Below are 5,842 nucleotides of genomic sequence, written 5' to 3' on the forward strand. Positions count from 1 at the left end.
ATCTATTCAAGGTTTTGTGTAAATACTTTCACACCAACCAAGTGCAACCAAACATATGAAACTTATTATATGGTGCTCTTTAAATGTGCTACCAAACACGGTAAAAATAATGCATATGCAAATATTTTGCAACAAACTGTTCACATATCTAAATACTTTACCTTTGTAAATATTTACGCACAAACCAAACGTACCTTGAAACTATTTTCCTAAAATTTGTATATTTTGAAATAAGTATTAAAAAATAACATGCATTCAGCATTTTATTTTGTAGAAGATGCCTTTTCTATCCCATACTTTATTTATGTGTAATTAGGTACACATGCTTTGAATATGAATTGGCTTTCATAGATACCCTATATAAATGCTTTATTCCAAATATCATTTTAACTTAAAATTTAAATTTTGGAGTTCAAGATCACCCTACAAAAAATTGTAGAGTTCAAGGTCAATTTGAACTTGGATAAGAGTTAATTGTCATATTTTCTCTTTCAAATTAGAAAATTGTAAGAGAGTTAAATGATTCAAAGCTTACTATTAATTTTAACTTTAACTTGGAACATTGGAGGAGACTAATGGTAAGTATATTTGGATTCACCTAGTAAAAATACCGATATCCCCTATAATATTATTATATGTTTATTTTTTCACTTGAAAATTAGTTTTCATAGTATGAAAATTTACGTCTAAAAATGATAATATATAAATTACTACATTAATAATAATGAAATTGTAATAAAAATAATACATTTTTAAAGATTTATAATTAGAAACATAGAATTATGATATTCATAAAAAATCATAATTACGTTGTTATTATTTTACTAGTAATGTGTTACACCTCAGGCTAAATTGGTTTTGGTTTATTATTATTTTTTAATTATAAATTTTAATAGATACCTATATTTATTAGGGATAGTATACAATAACACCATTAATCTTGGGTACAAGGAGGTCACCATTACTTACAAACATCCCATGTGAAATTTGATAGCTTGGGTGTATCACAAAGTTCGAAAAAAAAAATTTTGAATTTCAAGTTTGGTCAATGAAATAAATGCAGCTACCCAACTTCATCGTCAATATTAATTGTGACCACCTTGTATCAAAGGTAAATGGTATCATTGTATATTTTGTAGAAATGTTTCATACCGGTTGGATCGCATTTCTACAATATGCGGTCCCAAGATATAAAGCCTCCATCTCAAATAGTTGTTCCATCTAAAAACAATTGAAACTAATGGTCCAAATATTTTCTTAATAAAATTATTATTTTTAATTTTCTAATTTATTTATTTTTTCATATTCATGATCTCCATGTTAGAGATTACATATCCTTAAAAGTTAAATAAAAAAATCCATCTCAAAAATAGATTTTTAATAGGTGACTCATTTCTACATGGAGTCATAGAAACTATGTTTGTATGCTTGTTTTTATTTAATATCATCTGTAGTTTTAAAGAATTTGAAGTTTTAAAAGTATGGTCATAATATTTGTATATTTTGAAATGAATATTAAAAAATAACAAACATTTTGGCATTTTATGTAGAAGATGCTATTTTTATTACCTACTTTATTTATGCGTGATTATGCACCATGCTTGAATGTGAATAGGCCTTCATGGAGGCCCTTCTATGAATGCTTTATTCCAAATATCATTTCAACGTCAATTTTCAAACTTAGAGTTCAATATCATCTTTAAAAAAACTTGGATGGGAGTTAATTGTAATATTTCCCTTTCAATTTAAAACATTGGAAGAGAGTTAAAGAAGTTGGAGCTTCTATTAATTTTAACATTGGAAGAATTTTAACTTTAACTTGGAATATTGGAAGAGACCGATGGTTTAATATTGGAAGAATTTTAACTTTAACTTGGAATATTGGAAGAGACCGATGGTAAGTAAACTTGAATTTACATGATAAAAATTTACCTAATAAAAAAGAGAAATCCCCTCTAATATTTTTTTCTATATCAAAAAAAAAAGAAGCAAATATTCCATATCCATTTTTTCTTTTTTTTTCTGTTCTCCCTTTAGCTTTAAAAAAGACCTGTCTATCCGGAGAGTGATTTTTTTTAGGAAACCATATTTAGAATAAGATTTTTTAGGAAACTATTTTGCCTCTCACGTATTTTTCTCTCTCTCCCTATCTCTCCAATGACGTAGTTTTTTCTCTCTCCCCCTCTCTCACGTGCGTTTTACGAATAGGTGCGCAATTGTTTTTGTTTTTTTTGGATTTGGTGTAGAGATTGAACTGTTTGAGGGAGGTTTATTTCTCTCTCTTTTTTTTATTTTTTTCTAAACTTATAAACCACTTAATTTATTTCTCTCTCTTTTTTTTTATTTTTTTCTAAACTTATAAACCACTTAACCACTTATATATATATATATATATATATATATATATATATATATATATATATGGGAGTGGATTCTGTTCGCCCACTAGGTGACGACTATAGTAAGCACCAATAGGCCAGATTGAATCTGGGGTGATCTGACGGTCACGAAATTTTTTCGTGTTTAAATTTTATTTATTTATTTATAAATCCAAATCATTTGAAATTTTAGACATATATTCTTCTCATCAAGGCGTACCTAATAAAAATATTCAAAGATTCACCTATTTTTTATGTACACACACTCCAAATTTCAGATCAATCAGATTTGTCAAAAAAAAAAATTAAAATTAAAATACTACCAGACATTCGGGATCGTCAGATCGGCCCAGATTCAATGTGGACCGTTGGCATTTACTATAGCAGTACACCCCTTGGGCTGACAGGATCTTTATATATATATATATATATATATATATATATATATATATGGGTGCATGTTTGTTGACTATATGTATTTCAGAACTTTCATAGTTTTAAAATTTTAAGTATTTGAGTAGACTTTATTTATTTACTAACCATATATTTTATTTGTGAAAAAAAATTATATAAGGGTGAGACTCTAAAAAATCCTCAAATCAATCATCTCGACCTCAAGATGTATAGACATGAGAATAAATATATTTCAACTTTTAAAAATAGTGCAACTTGTAATGTATTTTTTAGACCGTTAATTTTCAAAATATTGAAGTGTTTATAGATCTGCTCTATCTATATTATTTTTTAAGTTTTAATTTTTTTAAATAATACAAAAATAAATTTTGAATCTATCACAAATATTTTCAATACTGACTTTCGATATTTATTTTGATTATTTAGGGCGTAAATCTTATACAAATCGCACCCGTGCCTCATTGCTCATCAAAACCAAGGAGAAATAAAGAGAAACACGTGAGGCTCTGAGAGAGTCCATCAAAATTTGATTTCTTATAAGTATTTGCGTCTATGCATATTTAAATAAGAGAGAGTATTCATGCATGTGCATATTTAAATAGGAGAGAGAGTATTAATCAATATATGAAAGAGGCTTATTCCTCTTAAACTTAGGACATTTATATGGTTATTGCATCTTAAAAAACGATTAATGGTTGATATAGTGAAGGATCGTGGTAAAATAGTGACAAATGTTTCTATATTGGGTTAAATGTGACGAGGAAACAATAGATCATCTATTTTAAAATGGCTGTTATTTAAAGTTGTAGGTGACAGACTGAGTGTGCATATAAGTAGGTATTTATTTATATTTTTTTTGGAAACTGACAATCTAGTAGGTTATTGGACGGCAGGAGAAATAAAGGGAAAATAATATAAAAAATAGTAAAAGCTACCTATAGGAATGATGGAAAGAAAGTAAAAGATGAGTTTTCGAAAATACAATTAAATGGGCTTCAATTAAATCAAGCTTTGAATTAAATGAGAAAATAAGTACCTCAGCAGAATGAATGAACTAAAAAAGATTGCATATCTAAACAGTATGTCATGTATAATCTTTATGTGCTCATGGTAAAAACACGGGTGGGTGATCTGTGAATAGATTAAATTTAACTTTGATGATAGTTCTACAACCATCCCGATTCTGTTGGAATAGATGTTATTATAAGGGAGTCTTTGGGTAACTGATAATGTGAATTAGTTTGTGCGTATGGGTAGATTAATTGGTAATGAAGTAAAATGTATATTTTCACCTGAAACATTATATTCTAATAGAAAACTTCATTTCCGGTTTAAATTTTTTTGAAAATCACCCAGAAGTCGAGAGTTTGGGATTACTGATAGAAAATATAATATGGAAGTGAATTGTTTGGCAAAAGTAGTGTTGCTACTTAAGTCGGAGTAGATTGCTAATTTTACTTGTTTTTATTAATAGGAAAATATCTCTATATCTTATTTTTAAGTTTTATATCTCAATAGATCAAAGGATTCAAAACATATCTTAAATCATAAAAATTGTAAAATCTCTAAGCTAATTCTTTTAAACTTTGCCTCAAACAAATGTAAAAAAGACGTATCCTTTCTAAACATCATCATTTCTTTCTCTTCACATGATTTTCTCTCAATCTCTCTCTGCCTATTTTCCCACTCTCTCTCCTCTCATGTCTCTCACTCTCTCCCCCTATTAGAAAAACAAAGAGAGTGAATGTTAGAGAGAGAAATTTGAGGGAATATATCACGTAAAGGGAGGAAAGGTTTAGAATGAGCATATGTTTTTTTATATTTGTTAGGGCTAAAAAAATAGTTAAAAGTGGGTAAAGTTAGTCGGAGAGTTAGAAGATATATTTTGAATTTTTTGGTCTATTGAGATATGAAAACCAAAAATAAGGAATACGATAATATTTTCTCTTTATTAATTCTGTAATAATATTAAGATGTTTTGATGTTAAATCCATTTTTGGTCTTTGAATTCTTATATTTTATGATGCAATAAACTATTAACTATTCTAAAAAGAGAGTGTTAATGAATAAAAAAAGTTACTTCCTTAATAAAAAAGGAAAATATTTAATACTTTTGTCCCGATATTGTGAAAAAAGCATTAAAAATCAACGTCAATCTTAATCAACCTACCTATCCAATTGATTTCCATCCCTCTGTACCAAAAACGTAGGAGAGGCTCTCCAATTCTATATCGTAGCAGGTAAAAAAACTGGACAAAAGGAAATCGATGGCAAGAAAATCACAAAACAATGGGGTACCTGTAAACAACTCTATATCGTAGCAGATAAAAAAACTAGAAAAAGGCAAATCGATGGCAAGAAAATCACAAAACAATGGAGTACCTCTAAACAACAAAATCATTGATGCGAGGAGAGAGGGAGTCCCATCATAAAGCATTTATAGATCCCTAAAAATCGTCGAGACTGAGTAGCTTTTACGATTCAACATTAAGCATACTGACGATGGGGTTGGGTAGTAGCGGTAGCATTACTTGTACTCTCACCTAATACTTGTAGAAAATATAGAAACCTCCACTGAAGTTTAAGAACAATATTTTTCTTCCTCTTATGTGTACTCATGTTAGGAATGTGGTTTATTATATATGTTAGTTTTTTTTAGTAGTACATAACTTTGTAATCCTATAAATTGGGGCTCTTATTCACATCTTTGACAAGCTCAATAATGCATATTCGACTTAAGGCCCAATTCTATAGAAATACAGTTTCTTCACTACAATTTCAAAAACTACTAAAGATTTAGAAAACCAATAAGGCCTCTTCATCCCTACTGATTTACCCAAAAGAAATATTTCAAAAATATTAATAATGGGCTTAAAGCTAGGTGGACAAGATAGAAGTGCGTCAAAACATGACGTATTGAGTTCCATTCATTTCAAGTGCCAATCCTAAACTAGCCATACATACATGACCAATAATCAAAACTCATAGTGGTACCAATAACCAAATTCCCTTATAAAAATACATTTCAAAATTGTATGTTTAATTTTTTG

General features: G+C 28.5%; 1 long non-coding RNA gene across 1 annotated transcript; it reads left to right on the forward strand.

Moving 5' to 3' along the window:
• Positions 1–423: 423 nt before the first annotated feature.
• Positions 424–4,438, forward strand: LOC148781243 (uncharacterized). Its single transcript, XR_016059155.1, has 2 exons — positions 424–578; positions 3,219–4,438. It is a non-coding gene; the product is annotated as an uncharacterized LOC148781243 (long non-coding RNA).
• The last annotated feature ends 1,404 nt before the right edge of the window (positions 4,439–5,842 follow it).

The sequence above is a fragment of the Amborella trichopoda genome, chromosome 7 (assembly GCF_054954075.1).
Source record: "Amborella trichopoda isolate Santa Cruz 75 chromosome 7, AtrichopodaSantaCruz75HAP2 v2.0, whole genome shotgun sequence".
In the NCBI taxonomy this organism is placed as follows: Eukaryota; Viridiplantae; Streptophyta; class Magnoliopsida; order Amborellales; family Amborellaceae; genus Amborella; species Amborella trichopoda.